The sequence below is a fragment of the Lactuca sativa genome, chromosome 5, assembly GCF_002870075.4.
Source record: "Lactuca sativa cultivar Salinas chromosome 5, Lsat_Salinas_v11, whole genome shotgun sequence".
In the NCBI taxonomy this organism is placed as follows: domain Eukaryota; kingdom Viridiplantae; phylum Streptophyta; class Magnoliopsida; order Asterales; family Asteraceae; genus Lactuca; species Lactuca sativa.
The window spans coordinates 176,948,861-176,967,737 of NC_056627.2; positions in this window are offsets into that span (position 1 = coordinate 176,948,861).

Below are 18,877 nucleotides of genomic sequence, written 5' to 3' on the forward strand. Positions count from 1 at the left end.
CCCTTAACAGGGGGATGATGTGACAACCCTATATTTTCCAAAAGCATTGTAACGCTCAAAAGTCAAATACAACTAAATTAACCTTGAAAATAAAGTGTTCAAATATCTAAGTTGGGATGCATCAAATATTAGATATCATGACAAGGTTTCCAAAAACATAAAGAACGCTCAAAACCGGGTTATATTGAAGAAATGATAACCACTCGTATATTTACGACACGCCGTTAAAACATTTTTTTTGACGCAAAAAGTAAAATCTCAATAAAATGCATTTTAGCCTTAAGTATCTAAACAAAAGTCGTAGGTCTCGTTGAAAGGTGAGCGTGCATAAAAAGATCGCCCAAATTGGACCTCGTATGAAGAAGTTACGAATTTTCAAAGTTTCGTAACAGTAGTAGAGGGCTAAAAACTCGAATTGAAGATCGAGTGTTAATTAGCTAACGCAACCTAAATGAGAGTTGAAGATCTCCACAATAGGAGCAAATTGATAAAAAGACAAACGAAAACCGACGTCGAATAAAGAAACTATGAATTTTTAACGAACTTTAGGAGGCCCGGCCTATTAAAATTATATCATTAAAAATAAAGTCAAAACTAGCCGACGGAGTCTAAATGAAAGTTGTAGAGCATAATCTCACCTTCGCATGGATATAAAGAACACGAAAAACGGAGCTCGTACGCGAAAGTTATAGAATTTAGAAGAGGACCGGATTACGCCCCGCGTTCTCTGGGAGTACGCCCCGCGTACTAGACCCAGAGTCGAGTCCCATCGGCTGCCCCCTCTACGCTTAGCTAGCCCAGAGTCGTAAACCATGATGCATTCTTACGCCCAACGTAACGAGGTACGCGCTGTATACGTGAGTACGCCCCGCGTACTCCAGAATTACGCCCCGCGTACTCACCGCTCCAGCACTATAAATAGATGGCATAAGCTGCGAAGTTTAGGCACACTTTCTCAAAAATCCATTTACTCCCACACACTTCCAAGCACCAGAAGCTGTCCCGACGACCTCGATTTCCGCACCCGAGCCCCCCGACGAAAGATCTACGCTGCAGAAATTCCCGAGAGCCTGAAGACGCAACTTTCCGCGGTCGAAACTCTGCTCAACTCTAGCCTCTCTCTTCAAACTTAACGAGTGAGTTCATACCCCTACTTCTCAATTCTTTTCACGTTTTAGGGGGGGAATACAAGTACATTACAAGTCAAAGTATCGTTTTATAAACAGAAATTATAATATCTATCTTATAGGGTATTGATACAAACATCTTTATGTTTAAAGGGCTATTATTTCACCAAGTTGTTCTTACTAAATGGAGACATACTTTTTGGAGAAACTATAATGAGTATAGTTATCAAGTTATTCATACATTTTACATATACATCTTGACAAATGAAATACTTTCAAAAGAAGTAAAGACTTTATTATCGTAAATCTGTTTATACCAAGTAATGTGAGACATTCAAACTTCAACGTACTCGTATGTATGCATCTCAAGTCCTGTATTATATACCATAATCTCTTGGAGAGAGAGCGTGATACTTGTGTATAGATCTATACGGGATTGACAATCCCGCACCTAAACTATTAGCTATAGTTAGACCGACAGGTCTGGGGTGACAAATATCATAACACTACAACACCTGAAGAATGTTGTTACAGACCGTCAGTGTCAATAGTATGGTTATAAAACTCACATAAAAGTACAAAAGCAAGTTTGATTTACGAGATTCATATATGCATTCAGTTTTCTACATCATTTTGGCACAAAGTTATCATTATTATTCAAGTATGGAACACACTAACACACACCAACTCTGGAAACTTTTCAAACCAGTTATAGAAAATATTGGATTTTCTGAAAATCTCGTTCATCGATTTACTACCAAAAAGGACATACTTTTCAATGCAAAACACTTATGAACTCACCAACTTAATTGTTGACACTTTTTCAAAACCACTTGTATTTCTCAGGAAATCAGTAATACAGGTAACTACCAGCTTTTGGAGGAAGAACACTAAGGATGTTTTATTATTGAACATTTATCATCATATTGTAATATTCTTTTGCTAATATGTATAACGCAACAATATACGTTTTCATTATATATATGATGGTTGTGTTACTTTCTTTACAATATTCAATTGTTGTGATACTACGTGAAGTCATCCACCCCCGAATGTTTCCGCCATTCTGGTTTGGGGGTGTGACAGCGTCCGATCTACCCTTCGGTCCTAACGACCGAACTTGGGGACTATTCCCCTCCTACTACCACTATCACATATAACATAACATGCCAACATATAAACATATCATCACATACTGTCAGACGTATCTGAGGTGTCTGACTACCCTTCGGTGCTAGCAACCGAACTCTACTATTATCACATACTAACGGATCTTGTCTTAAGGCCTCGCCTGGCTCTGGGCCTCGCCCTTGTCCTGCTACTGATGAGTCATGGACCCCGTCCATGCTCCTAATGATTGTGAGATACGGGCCCAGCACACACTCATTCTTTTCCTAACTCGGGCCTCGCCCCTGATCTGCTGCTAATGAGATGTGGAACACCATCCACACTCTTCTATTGGTAAGTTACAGGACCTCTCCCACTCTCACCTTCCTACCAGGAACATACAAGTATCACACAGACAACAAGTATAAACTATTACATAAACCATTCCTTGGGCACCCGCCCGCTATCAATGGACCTCGTCCTGAATATCATACTAGCATACTGTGCCTAGGGCTAACCCCCGGTTCTTCTACTCATAACTACATGGGCCGACATTGTGGCCGTAGACCCATTCACACAAAAGGGAAACTCACTTGCACTGGCTGATCTTGCTAATGAACCCACTAGCTGCTGCCCGACAATTCTCTGAACTCCTGCTCCACTCGCTCCCCGAGCTACCAATATCAATGCAACACTGAGTCTAACTGACCCCCGAAAGACAACCAAGTCAACTCTAGTCAAAGTCAAAGTCAACCTTCCAGGTCAACCCTACTCGCCGAGTCACCCTACTGACTCGCCGAGTTCATATGTTCAGAGTCCTTCCATTCACGACTCGACTCGCCGAGTCAGTCCATGACTCGCCGAGTCTACCGATTTCCGAGTCCTAACCTTTCCAACTCACCGAGTCTCTACTCAAATCACTGATTCGAGTCTCAACTCGAAGGGTTTGGGGTTTCGCGACCTGACTCGCCGAGTCCAAGAACAGACTCGCCGAGTCCAAGACAATCTTCAACAGACTCGCCGAGTTGTTCTTCCAACTTGCCGAGTTCCTACCCAACTTCATCTGAATCGACGAGCTGTTCATCCCACTCGTCGAGTTCCTCCAAATCTTCATGCTACTCGCCGAGTCCACTCAAAGGACTCGCCGAGTCCATTCAGATCTCCATACATGAAGAGGACTTTTGAGTCATGCATGGACTCCAAACTGTAGATCTACCCTTCCCAAGCCTATTCCTCACGTAAAGTTGCAAACTTTATGTGTAGAGAAGGAGATCTAGGCAAAATACACCATAAACTAGGGTTTAAGGCAAAGAGGCTCCATAATCAACTCAAGGGAAGATACTTTATGTTTCTCAAGACCATAATATGCTTAGATCCGAAGTAGCAACATCAGATCTGGCTTCTAACTCAAATGGATACCATCATGGCTAAAAGCCCCAAAACTCCTACATAGATCTAGGTGCAAAAGAGTCCAAGAACTACTTCATTACCTCCAAATGCCCAGAAATATCTTCCTAATCCCGTATCTATAGCCCCTTCTTGCACCTCCAAGATCCTTCTTCCTTCTCCAAGCTTTAATGCACTCTTCAAGGCAACAATTGGCTCAATCAATGGATATGGCGGCTAGGGTTTGGTCTTTTGGGTGAAAGAGGCAGTAAAGGAACCCTAGGGGAGAGAATGAGATGTTTAAATAGGCTCCAAGTCCCGGATTTAGGGTTTTCCTCGTACAGACCAGACTCGCCGAGTCTCCTTGGCCGACTCGCCGAGTCGGTCACTTACTCCTCGACCCGGATCCCGCTCGGACTCGCCGAGTCGCCCCTTAAAATTAGGGTTTTCTTTCCTTTCTTGGCCTTCCAAACTTTGGGTGTTACAAAAAGAAAAGGGGAAAAAAGTTGGGATGAAAGGGGGCTGCTACCACCCTTTTGGTTCTTGTATTGGGTTTCAAAGGGGAGAAATTGAGAGAGATGATGGGTTTTAGCCATAAGAACATCCTATGTGCTCATGCAACCCTAATGCTTGGATCTAGGTTTCTCTATTGTACATGCAATTCATCCAAGACTTTAAACCCTAGACCTAGCATATAATAATCAATATTAACATAATAATGGGTTTAAGATATTACCTTGATTGTTATGTAGCAATAACAATCACAAATCCTCCTTGTAATGACTTTAGAAAGCTTAGAGTCACAAATGTCACTCCTCTAATGGTTCACAAACACCAAGAGCAAGAGGATGAAGAATAAGGAGAGAGGAGGCTGCCCAAAATGTGTGGAAACCCTAGAGAACAAGTTCACCACGTTTTTGGGCTTAAGGGTTCCTTAAATAGTGAGGCTATTAGGGTTATCTAACAAGGAAACCCTAATTTGGATGCTTAAGCCATAAGCAACCCATGTACTCCTTTCTTAAAGGCCTTTGGACGATTTCTAATGGTTTCCCCATAGAATTCGTCCACCCCTTTAATATGGAGTCCATTAGCTCAATATTCAACTATTATACAATTAACAGTTCAAGTCCCTTAAGTTTAATTAATCTCTTTTAGTCACAAACTCAATCCTTATTAATTCTTGACTAATATTAATTAAACAATATGATTTCTCCTTTAATATATTATTCTCATAATATATTAATAAATCATATTTAATCCTATCTCTTCATAATTCATCCTATCAAGTTGCTTTGGTGAAGGCAACCCAAAAGGACCATGCACCATCGGGTCAAGTACATACCAAAATATTTATGGACTTAGACACTAATCCAACAGTCTCCCACTTGGATAAGTCTAATAACTATTCCGCGTACGACTTCAGATCCTGATCTGCAATCGTAGCTTTCTAAAGCCGCTGTCAACTCTGATCTTATCAGATACGCGTGTCCTTTAGATAAGGGATCATATATTCCTCCATTCTAGATATCGTATAGACTGAGACACGGATCTAAATCATTCTCTCTGTCTATGTGCTGTTTCCCGAATTCAGATTTATGACGACTGACAACAGACTGCAATTGAACACATCAATTTAGTCCCGGCTTGGCCAAGCGCTTAGGTGTCATCACTAGATCATCGAGGTCCCACAGATATCGCTTTTATCCTTCTTTGGATAAAAGGAACGGACAAACTTTGACTCAATGCTCGCTTGCACTCACTCACCAAATCACACACAAAAATATGTTTTATAACACCAAGTTACTGGTGCGTTTACATATTATCAATGTGAAACCGACTCGCAAGATATATATATATATATATATATATATATATATATATATATATATATATATATAATCCAACAAGAGATATCCAGAGTAGACGGTAAGGGTGTTTGCTATGATTGAATGTAGTTAGAGGAAGGTATTAAATCAGATTTCTATGATCTTATTGCATAGTTGTGAATCAAATGATAGATATGGAAGTACAACTGCAATATTTCTAAAGATTTCATGTATGGATGTTATGTGAGTGAACTGGAGTGTATGGACTTTGCTTTGACAAAGAGTACATCACGTGGGCAAGAGGGAAAGAACGTGGGTGATCTACGAATGTACCATGCATTAAAGAGATTTATGAAATACATAACTCAATTCTTGTTTAAGATATTATGTATGTGTATGTTTGTGTGCGTGATAGTCATCCAAATATGAGGTAAGGGTGGGTATAATCAATCAATTTCTTATATTAGGTGGACTTGACACGCATCCATGTAGTATTGGTTCTAATGCTTACATATATTCATATCTATGTAAGTCTTTGAAACTTATATATATATATATATATATATATATATATATATATATATATATATATATATATATACATGCAATTCATCTAAGATTTTAAACCCTAGATCTAGCATATAATAATCAATATTAACATAATACTGGGTTTAAGATATTACCTTGATTGTTATGTAGCAATAACAATCACAAATCCTCCTTGTAATGACTTTAGAAAGCTTAGAGTCACAAATGTCACTCCTCTAATGGTTCACAAACACCAAGAGCAAGAGGATGAAGAATAAGGAGAAAGGAGGCTGCCCAAAATGTGTGGAAACCCTAGAGAACAAGTTCAGCATGTTTTTGGTCTTAAGGGTTCCTTAAATAGTGAGGCTATTAGGGTTATCTAACAAGGAAACCCTAATTTGGATGCTTAAGCCCTAAGCAACCCACACATCTTAGTTTCAAGAATATAAGATATTATCGTCTCACCAATCACTCGTGATAAAATCCATGAAGTGATCCAAGTGAGCGTGGGTTTAATCCAATGCTGAAATCATATTCATAAGCACTCATGAACATTGCAGCAAACAATTGCTTATGTCTAATACACTTTAGACAATCCACACACCAATTCACGACAGTCTTCTTTCATATCTACTTCCAACATATGAACTACTGTGGCCCATTTGAATAATTTGACTGTTCTTAACCAATTAAATTATTCAGGAAGTCAAAACATGCAAAGTGAAACACAATAATAATACTAATCCCATATGGCCTCAAACCTTTGAGTGTAAATAAAACACCTTTTATTTATCAGCATATCGATTACTCATTATTTGTTGTTTTGGGTAATCAACTTCTTACTTGAATTATAATTACACTTGTCCCATGCTCTTAGCATGCACACAATGCTAACCTATTGTCCTTACTTTGTGAAATAGATCAAATTAACACATTTCCAATCACACTCATTTCACAACTCCCAATCCTTATCACAAGTGTAAGAATATCAAATTCTTGCTACTTATGAAATATGTTAGATTCTAACATTTTATGCAATGATTCTTTTGTAATGTCACTGCACTAAGGTCACAATAACTATTGCCAATGAATTACAAAGCTCTCTATTTGTGATTGTTACGATACAGTTCCATAGATGTGATGTCTCTCACTCAAAGTACATTCCTTTGAACATCCTTCTTGCATAAAAGTTTCTAATCTAGACATAGATTCTTAATATCCAACTCCCAATATGAAAACCTTTCCATACTTACCATATGACAACTCATTCTTAATAGAATCTTATCTATTCATAATAATGTCGATATGCTTCATCCAATATCATACTTCCAACTACTCACAAGCGACCAATCCTTAGCACGCTTTGGATCGTCCTTTGATAGTTGTTTAATTATCTTAGTCAAAACTGATTCTTGTCCTTTTTCCCTCTAAATGTGCTGGACATTTGAAAAATTTTAGAATGGTCAAATATTATAGCATTTGCAATCATTTATATACCCAAAGCGTATGGGACACGATGCATAATGTCTTACATGAAGATTTAATACTTTATCAATCTTCTACCATAATATTTTATGTGCTATGTTCTCACATTTCGAACTATGAAGAGGAATGCCGTAATCATAATCGAAATTTAAGAACTCACTATGTATCCTTGACTAAGTTTATTAACATTCCATAACCTAAGCCTTTAGTTTTGAAATGAAGCATAATATTCTCTCCCTTAATTATAGCAAAACAACTATTCAACCTTTTATGACTTTGCAAAGTATGACTTTTGTTTTCTATAATTAATATTGCTAACTTGCAACACTTGCCTTAATAATCATACAATCATAACATTTATGCTCCCACTATCATGATGATTATTATAAACATAACACTTATGCTCCCACTAGCTTTGACATGTATTCAGAAACAGCTTAACTTTCAGAAAAACAATGCCTATTGAATTTCTTTAAGTTCATATTTCTAATACCTAATGCTTTGATAATCTTTTATCTAAGCTTCTTAATCTCATACACCTTTATCCAAGATAGCTCATATGTCTGTCTTAAACAATTCAGACTAATTGCCAAATCTCATAATTCGAATTATGGAAAGGGATACCATAACCATAATCAAATTTGAGAATACAATTTTACAATCGCTATCTTCTTAAAATCTCTCTTAGTGAAAGCATTTTCTCACAATCATCTTCATGAAGGAGAAAATCTTATGACACTTAGATTTTAATGGTGTATGTGTTCCTATCCATGCGAATTGTCAAAACCAAAGTTTACGACAAATTCAAATTCTTATGGACCGAACTTTTCTTGATCTTGATCTCTTGCCTTATGGTAACATGGCTGCCCACCATGTCTTCCAAGTAGTTAAGCAGATCACCCTTTCCTATCAATGTACTTTTCATTAATCAAGGTCCTTGCCTTTTATGCATTCAAATGAGAACTCGTAGGGCTCATATGCATAATTAACTCAATTGGAACGACACATAAACAAGATAATGTCAACATGATAGGTTGTAAACCTCAAGTCATGTGCTAGTGATGATCGATAAGGTTTGTTCTTGATTTGTTCTTGAAACCTTTCAATACCATTAAGACTCCCACTGACTCCTTGACATATAAGATTCTCTTGTCAAGAAACATTCCTTGACAAAACAAATATTCAAGAGCTAGTGTAGTTCTTATCAAGACAAAACACTTCACATAATTGGTCCTAGTTGGTCTTTGTCTTATCCAAGACATCACAACTTACCAATTTCAAATGTAAAAGAATAAGAAAATCTTTTTCCAAATTCTACATTTGATGAATGTTATAAACCTTCTTAAGACTTGTCACTCAATGTCACAATCTTAACTCTAAGACTTGTTTTGGAACGAAGTATGATCGACTTCTTGATTTAACCATTTCTTCAATTCTTAATTCCTCTTCTTATACATACAGTTGTACTAAGATTTACTTAGAGGATCAATTGAGATATGGTTCTTAATCATTAAGACTTATCATAAAACATAATAAAAGGTACTATCCCTTCTTCTTAGAATAAAGAAACTTTTATCTTTCTGCCTACTTGATTCTTCTTATTCGTTATGCTATTGATTTAAACCCTTTTCAATCAATTCAGAATTACACTTAATCTTATAAGTTTAATCATATTTACTAAACCTTTAGTGAATCATGACGAATATCTTTGTTACTCTTGTGGTGGATTTGATCAACACACAAATTTGTGTATTTGATCTCCTAGTCCTTCACTTGACACTTTGTCAACGACTTAGTCTAATTTCCAAATATGAAATTTCTCATTCATCATGCAACCAAGTTGCGTGATTCCAAATTTCTGTCCAACTGAAACTTGGACGATGAGAAACTCTCCCTATTTGGTAAATTCTCGACATTTCAACAAACAACATAATTAAGAATCACATCCACTCATTGTAGAAATATGCAAACATCAATTTTTTTCATAAAGATTTCATTTCAAGGAAACAAATAATTAAATAAATGAGTCAAACCAAAATTTATTTTATTCATAAAACAGCGGAAAACATTTTGTCCTTACAATGCAAAATCAATTGAAAAACTATGTAATAAATATTCCTAACAACTCTATCATAACTTTCTAAGCTCAAAATCTAATCTTCATGTCCATGCGATCGAGATCCATTTCTTTGTGATTAGACTCATCTTGCTTTTCCATCAAGCCTCCTCTCTTTTCACTGATCTTGCAAAACATTCAAATGCAATCTTATCACATTTTGTATTAAGAATCAATGAATAGGAACTTAATGGAGTTAGATAGTGGATTTTACCTGAAGCACAGCCATACTCTTTGACTCTCCCATCTTCTGGACTCTTCAGGTTCTTAGGGCAGACTTGTATCCAACGCCCTTTCTCTTGTCAGCAAACGTAGGTCGGTTCTCCTAGAACGTCCTCGGAAGAATGGTTGGTTAACTTTCCCAACAAATACGCTCCATTGCTTTGCCAAATCATTTCTGATTCAGCAACAATGAGAATGTAAGTTAGGTTAATTAGGTTTTCGTCATGATCCATCATATAATACTTTCTTTTGAACTCATTATATGATTCAGGAAGTGACTGCAGAATCTAGTTCACAGCCAACTTATCCGGGAATGACGCACCCAACATTATCAACCTATCGATGTGTGATTTCATTCCTAGAATGTGGGCACACACTAGTTTACCATCTTCATGTTTGATTTCCAATAGGGCTTTGGTGACATTGAACCTTTCAATTCTTCAATCTTGTGGGTTAGGGAGAACAACGGGAGGAGGAGGAGGAAGAAGTGAAGCATGATTTCTTGTTCCTCGATCAAATCGTGGAATATCATCTTCATTTGGAATGCTTGTTCCACGGGATTTGGGAAGACCATAGTTTTCGAACTTTGACATCTACAAAACGGGAGAAAACTCCTAGATCCTTTGAGATTCATTGAACATTTCAATGGCATGTTTACATCTCGATATGCCCCTCTGGTTTGTGACTGGGATGCCGAGGATCACAAAGCGGGTGTGAATGACCATGCAAATATACATGGTGCCCTCACATGTTACAGTCACCTATTCGATGTGCCGGTAAACCACACACGCTCCACCGAACTATGACAAACATTGAGTCACCCTTTGCTACATTTGCTTAGAACCATTTAGTGTGCCGGTTAACCACACGCGCTCCACTAACGTCTTCTTAAGGGCACAAAGTGTAATTTCTTGGAACTGCATCAATTCACTTTTGCCTAAAGTAACTAAGATTGGGAATTTGTAAAAACATTTAGTTACTTTTGTACTTCATTATACTTATAATGGAAGGTTTCTATCCTGTCCTACCCGTTCGGCTAACGACCCTCCACTAGTCAAGAGTGCGGTGGGTAAGAGTGGATACCCATTCAATCGCCATTTTATAGGCAATTTCCTTAAACACCCCTTATAGACCAGCTTCGTGAATGAGGCCTACTAACGGTAAGACTGACTGTTTACACATATATATATATATATATATATATATAATATTAGACTTTTAATGTTATATACAGTATAGAGTGTATTTTACACTTTTAAAATACTTGGCATTCTAATTTAATATATTATACTTTTAATTTAATTAAATGTAAACCAAAAATGTTATGGGTTTATTAAATCTCTTTTAATTATACACCTTAATTAATTAATAAAACCATAAGGGTGTGATTTGAACTTTTCAAAACAATACTAGGGTTTTAGAATTTAATATTTCTAAATTAAACTATTAATCAACTTTTAAATTCCAAAACTTGAGGGCAAGTTTTGAAACATTTCAAAACATTAGGGTTTAACTTATTTAAATTTCAAAAACAAAAACTTTTAAGTTCAAATTTAAACTATAAAACCTAAAGGGATTAATTTGAAACTTTTTCAAACTTTATCAAGAATATTCTAGATCACATAATTCAAATAAGGCAATTAACTATTAATTGGTGGTTATCTAATTAGATCTAGTTCAAATTCTTGCAAGATAATGATCAAATAATTCATATAATTTAACATTTATCAAATAAGGAAACAATTATCTAATTAGATGACCAAAATCTTTTATTTTGACAAAGATAATCATAATGGATCAACAAAATTCGAATTTTATTAATTTTAAACAATTATGACAATTATCCTAAGTCAAAATAGGTGAAAATCCCAAAAATCCGCCTGTCTGACAGCTAAACTTGCCGAGTTCCTCTATGGACTCGCCGAGTAGGAGCAACTCGCCGAGTCCACATTGGAACTCGCCAAGTTCATCAGGCAGGGAGCTAAAAAAACGATTTTTTTTAAAGCTTGAACAAATAACCAAGGCATCAATACAATAGAAACCAATCTAGTCTCTGATACCACTGATGGGTTTTAGCCATAAGAACATCCTATGTGCTCATGCAACCCTAATGCTTGGAACTAGGTTTCTCTATTGTACATGCAATTCATCCAAGACTTTAAACCCTAGATCTAGCATATGATAATCAATATTAACATAATAATGGGTTTAAGATATTACCTTGATTATTATGTAGCAATAACAATCACAAATCATCCTTGTAATGACTTTAGAAAGCTTAGAGTCACAAATGTCACTCCTCTAATGGTTCACAAACACCAAGAGCAAGAGGATGAAGAATAAGGAGAGAGGAGGCTGCCCAAAATGTGTGGAAACCCTAGAGAACAAGTTCACCACGTTTTTAGGCTTAAGGGTTCCTTAAATAGTGAAGCTATTAGGGTTATCTAACAAGGAAACCCTAATTTGGATGCTTAAGCCCTAAGCAACCCATTTACTCCTTTCTTAAAGGCCTTTGGATGATTTCTAATGGGTTTCCCCATAGAATTCGTCCACCCCTTTAATATGGAGTCCATTAGCTCAATATTCAACTATTATACAATTAACAGTTCAAGTCCCTTAAGTTTAATTAATATCTTTTAGTCACAAACTTAATCCTTATTAATTCTTGACTAATATTAATTAAACAATATGATTTCTCCTTTAATATATTATTCTCATAATATATTAATTAATCATATTTAATCCTTTCTCTCCATAATTCATCCTATCAAGTTGTTTTGGTGAAGGCAACCCAAAAGGACCATGCACCATCGGGTCAAGTACATACCAAAATAGTTATGGACTTAGACACTAATCCAACAAGAGATATCCAGAGTAGACGGTAAGGGTGTTTGCTATGATTGAATGTAGTTAGAGGAAGGTATTAAATCAGATTTCTATGATCTTATTGCATAGTTGTGAATCAAATGAGAGATATGGAAGTACAGCTGCAATATTTCTATAGATTTCATGTATGGATGTTATGTGAGTGAATTGGAGTGTATGGACTTTGCTTTGACAAAGAGTACATCACGTGGGCAAGAGGGAAAGAACGTGGGTGATCTACGAATGTACCATTCATTAAAGAGATTTATGAAATACATAACTCAATTTTTGTTTAAGATATTGTGTATGTGTATGTTTGTGTGCGTGATAGTCATCCAAATATGAGGTAAGGGTGGGTATAATCAATCAATTTCTTATATTAGGTGGACTTGACACGCATCCATGTAGTATTGGTTCTAATGCTTACATATATTCACATCTATGTAAGTCTTTGAAGCTTATATATATATATATATATATATATATATATATATATATATATATATATATATATCTATGATCCAGTTCCGGTGAGAACTCTTTTTTTTGTTAAGGACACCTTAAAGAACTTGAAAAAAAAAATACAAATCATAAAATCGAGCATAGTAATATATTGGAGAGAAAAAAATTGAAAAAAAAATTCGGATAATTAAAATTGAATCATGGATCATAAAAATGATAAAAAAAAAGAATTGTTATTTTTTTTTACTCTCCAATATGATACTATGTTCGATTTTATAATTCGTATTTTTTTTAAAATTTTTTAGGGTGTCCTCGTCAAAAGAAGAGTCCTCATGTCATCCTGTTTATATATATATATATATATATATATATATATATATATATATATATATATATATATATATATATATATATATATATATATATAAAGTACATAATATATATACACACATATGTATAAGTATTTGGATATATAATTGAAATACATATCATATAATAGTTGGGTATTTTTAAGTAAACATATTATATACTTAGATCATACACGACAAGAAACCATGGCTTTACCGGCGACACATCGCCGCTATTACCATTACCGGCGACTTCGTGACCCTTTAAGTCGCCGCTAATTGCCTTTTTCCTTGTAGTAGTATATTTGTCAATAATATAATGATTTGGAAACTTAATGTATAATTTTTTACATGAAACCATATTATAATCATGTTATTTATTTTTCCGTTGTCTTAATTCATTAAATTAATCAACTCGATTTGCTAACAACAATTCATACATGTTTGTGTAGAATGTAATGACTCCAAAATATAAACGGAATGGAATTTCGATATCCAATATTATAACAATTTAAGGGTTCACGTTCGAATGGTTACAAGTCACTAGATTTCATGAAACCAGATAAAAATATTATTAGAATGAAATCGTACATTAGACATAATCCTTAGTTTAAAAGACGTTCTCAAGTTTTCTATGAAGGCGTGCAACTTAGCTGTCACACCCCAAAACCGGAACGGCGGAAACATTCGGGGGTGGCGGACGTCATGTTTAGTATCACAAGACATGCATCATAGTAATCAAAGTAATGAACAACCATTTCATTAGAAAGAAAGTGTTTACAATGTGTGTGTTCACAAAAACATAGAATATATAAGCAAATAACAAAACAAGACATGAAGCTACTATGCTCCATCTTCTGAATTCCCAGCGCGAGTACCTGTCTACTAGTCTCCTAAGAATACATGTTATTTTGAAAGAGTTGATCAGCAATTAAGCTGGTGAGTTCATAAGATTTTAGTGATGTATCTAAGTTGTAGAAAGTTTAGTAAGATGTAGTAAGTTGTAATTTTTGTTTAGAAAAGTTCGCCTGTTCCTCCAGAAAATCCTATATTTCCTACTTTGATGAAAGATAAGTACAAATGACTCTACAATCCTTTCTATGAGTACTCAATGGATACAGGTTATATAAAACCCAGAGTAAACAAACAATCGATTGGGTGTATCTGCCCTAATCCCACAACCAAATAAGGAACAGGGAATGAGACGGATGACACACATCCCATTGGTTGTTAGATCATCGTTGTATATAACCATGGTGTATTCACTTGGTACTTACGGAGTTAATTGCAATAGCTCCTTTATATTTGAATGAAAAGATCCTTTAAGAAAACCCTTATTTCTTATAATAAAATAGTGACCACAGTGGTTCCTTCTATAATCACTTAGTTTATACTAGTTATATATAATCTAATATCGAACATATAGTTAGTTGTACGAATCTGCCCTAAGCCCACAACCAAACAAGGAACAGGGAATGAGGCGGAAGGCACACATCCAACTACCTATCAGATATTAATTATATATAACCTTTGATGTATAAACTAAAGTATTGTAGAGTTAACTACCTAAGGTCCTTTAAAAATGATGGTTTAATAAAATGGATTAAACCCTTTACTTGGTAAGTTTCTAGTTTTGTTTATCAAAAGTTCTGATTTGAAAAGTATGTTTTGTACTAGAAAACTCTGCATTAAATTAGTGTTCTATGACCTGACCCATACCTGGTACCCCTTATGATTACTTGGTGTATACGAATATATATATATATATATATATATATATATATATATATATATATATATATATATATATATATATATATATATATATATATATATATAGCTAAGATCGAATAAATAGTAGGCTAGGTAAATCTGTTCCAAGCCCACAACCAAACAAGGAACAGGAAATGAAGCAGAAAGCACACATCCTACTACTTGTCGGACCCTATTAATGTATATCTCTGAATTCATACACTAAGGAATAATAAAGTTAGCATTATAGGTCCCTTTCTACTGAATGTACTAGACCCGACTGTTCTGTTTGTCGTTTGAAAAGATGTGAGTTTTGCCTAGTTTATAACTATCTAGACTCGAAAATAGTTTGTATTAACTTTCAAGTGGAACTGTCACTTTATGAAAGTAATGGGAAAATATAAGTACTCAATTGTCTTATGAATTAACATTCTGATGTAGTAATTACCTTAAAACTTGTTTGTTTTATTAAGGTCATAATGTGAAGGCTAGTTCTCATACTATACGCTCTCCCTGTCAAAACATTATGGGAACCAAACGCAACCTCAACAACCAGTTGCTAGCCGTGTAATCCATATTAAGGTTATATGATCATGTATACCCAATAAGTTATCACCTTTTGTTTAGAACTATGCATTAGTGATTATTGGTATAGTTAGATCATGTAAGTGTTTCATGCTATAGCATCTTAGTATGTTCGTTCTGATATAGCATCTTAGTATCTTATCTTGTTATAGCATCTTAGTATCTTCTTTTGTTATAGTATCTTTGTATCTTCTACTGTTATAGTATCTTAGTATATTCTCGTTATAGAATGAACTGAATCCCTAAACTATACTATCACACCCTGAAAACCGAAGGCAGAAACATTTCCGGGGTTGACTCCACGTTGAGTATCAAATCCAATGCACATAGTAAGTAAAGTAAAACAACCATTACATTACATATAGAAAAGTTTACATTTGTTTCAAAAGTAAGTTGTACAGTTGTAATACATAGTATATGTAAACAAAACGAGACAAGTCTTCTGCGCACTCTATCTTTGGATAAAAGGATCTTCGGGTATCTGTTCTAACGCTGACCTGAGAACACAAGCGGTTTGAAAATCAGCATAACGCTGGTGAGTTCATAAGTGGTTTTGTTTTGTGCAAATGTTCAAGTTTCCTTTCTGTTTCTGAAAATGTTACACACACCAAGAAAATCCCATATTTTCTTAAAAAGGTTGGTTATTGTTTCTCAACATGAAAAGTAAAGTTGTACACTGAAAACACGTATATTCTTGTGGAAATGTATAGTTAGGTTATTTGTTTTGGTTAAGTACAAATGTATTCCCAGGAAAGTCCCATACTTTCCTGAATTGTTGATTATCAAATGTAAAAGATGTATTCTGAAAAACTTGTTTACCCTTCTGAGATGTAAAGTTTCCCGGTTTGTTACCCTTTTCTAGTTATGTACAATGTTCCCCAGGAAAGTCCCATACTTTCCTGACTGTTGGTTACCAATGTGAAAAATGTATACTGAAACTTGGTTATCTTGTGAAATGTATTACGTTATTCATTATTACTATTAAGTAAATTTCTGTTATCCTAATTGCAAGTTTCATAACCATACGATAGACTAGATGTGGTAATAAGTAGTCCACATCACCTTATGACTTTCGTCACCCTTGAACCATTTCGGTTCGGCTGTAGCTAGCAGCCAGGTGTGGGGTAGTCAGCCCCGTATAGATCTATACACCCAAGTCACGCTCCCTATCCTAGAGATTCTGGTTACGGGTGCAGTCCTCCACTCACGTATCTCTATGGAGTGTTCGCCGAGGACGTGTCTCCAATCATACAGGACTAACAATTTACTAGTAATAATATGATAATCCTCCACTAGCGTATCTCTGTGGAGTGTTTCCGAAGACAAAACAGTGTACAAGTTTTATGTTCAAAGGTTCTAATGTCATGCTTTAAACTGATAAAATGTGGAAAACCATTTGTGAAATATATATAACATAACAGTTTAAAAACCCATTTCACAAATATATGTTTACGTGATCTGCATGTTCAAACGGTTATCAATTGTAACAATCAGTGTTAAAAGCATATAAAATGTGAAACACACACATGAAAAACAAGTTTTGAGTACAAGTAATCACTTGTACTTTGCTTTTGTTCCCCCTGAAAACAGTGAAAAAGGGTAGGGGTATGAACTCACCAGACCAGGAAATGTGACGATTTTGGATGCTAAACATTGGTTCGGGGCTTGATTACTCGCGAGGTTCCTATGTAAAATGGAATAATGTCCAAATATATCTAATTATATTCACAAATACTAATTAGATGGAACATTATACTCTGATGGACTAAAACACTTCAAAACGAGTGTTTGGAGTTACCCGGTGTGACAACCCGATATTTCGAGTCAATGTAATGTAAAACCGATCTAATTTAGGTCAAAATGTAACCTTCCTAAAATCTTATTCGGATTAAATAAGGTAGTAGGAATCATATCAAGGTTTGCGTACATAAAAAGAACGTCCAAATCTGACTTCGGATGAGGAAGTTATGAATTTTTGAAGAAATTCCTTAGTCACGTCATTTTAATAAATAAATAATAAAAATAATTTCAGAATTTGCCAACGGAATCTAAACGAAAGTTGTAGATCATGGACTCACCTTCGCGTGGATATAAATAACGTCAAAAACGGAGTTCGTATGAGGGAGATATGAATTTTTGAAGTTTATTTATAATAAATATAAATTTAATTATAAATTCCCGGTAATATCCGAGGGGGAGTCATCGGATTGGACCGAAGTACGCCCTGCGTACCTTCGTACGCCCCACGTACTGAGATCGAGGGTCTCGGATCATCCACGTCGCACTATCCGAAGAATCTAACCCGTCCGACCCGTCCGAAGCTCCGACCCATCCGACCCGCTGTCCCGTCCGACCCGCCGTCCCATCCGACCCGCGTACCCAGCAACCCGTCCCATCCGAACCGAGGCAGTCGAGGGTTCGGTCATGCATGACGTACGCGTACGCGCTGCGTACGAGCGTACGCCCCGTGTACGGAGGCGGTTCAGCCTTCCTATAAATAGGATGCGAGGCTTTCCGAAAATGTTGCTCATTTCTCTCCTCTCTCTCACAACCTTGCCTTGTTTTCCGTGCCCGTTATAACCCGAAGCTCTGGTCTTTTTGCTCAAGTCCCGAGGGTCGATTTTACTCCCGAGATTCCCGAGGAATCCCGAGAAAAATCCGTTTTCCGAGACGAAACTCTGCCCGGTTTTCCATCTCGCTTTCTTCAATCAATCAAGTGAGTTTCATACCCCTTAATCAACCTTTTAAATATTCTAAATGCTTTTATATGCTTTCAAAGGGGGGGGAATACAAGTTAAATACTTATAGTTATTGTTTCAATCACATGTGATTGCATTAATCACATGTGATTAATAACTAGGGAAACCAGTGATTTTACCACTATTCAAACTATCTATCAAACTGTTTACTTCTAAATGTTTTCCCAAACCCATTTACTTTTCGAATTTACACTGCAACTGTGATTTAAACAAATGTTTCTTATACTTAATCTGTTTTAATCAAATCTACTCCTTCAAATTGTTTTATAGATTGACATCAAGTCAATCTTTCTTTAAAAATAATACTTAT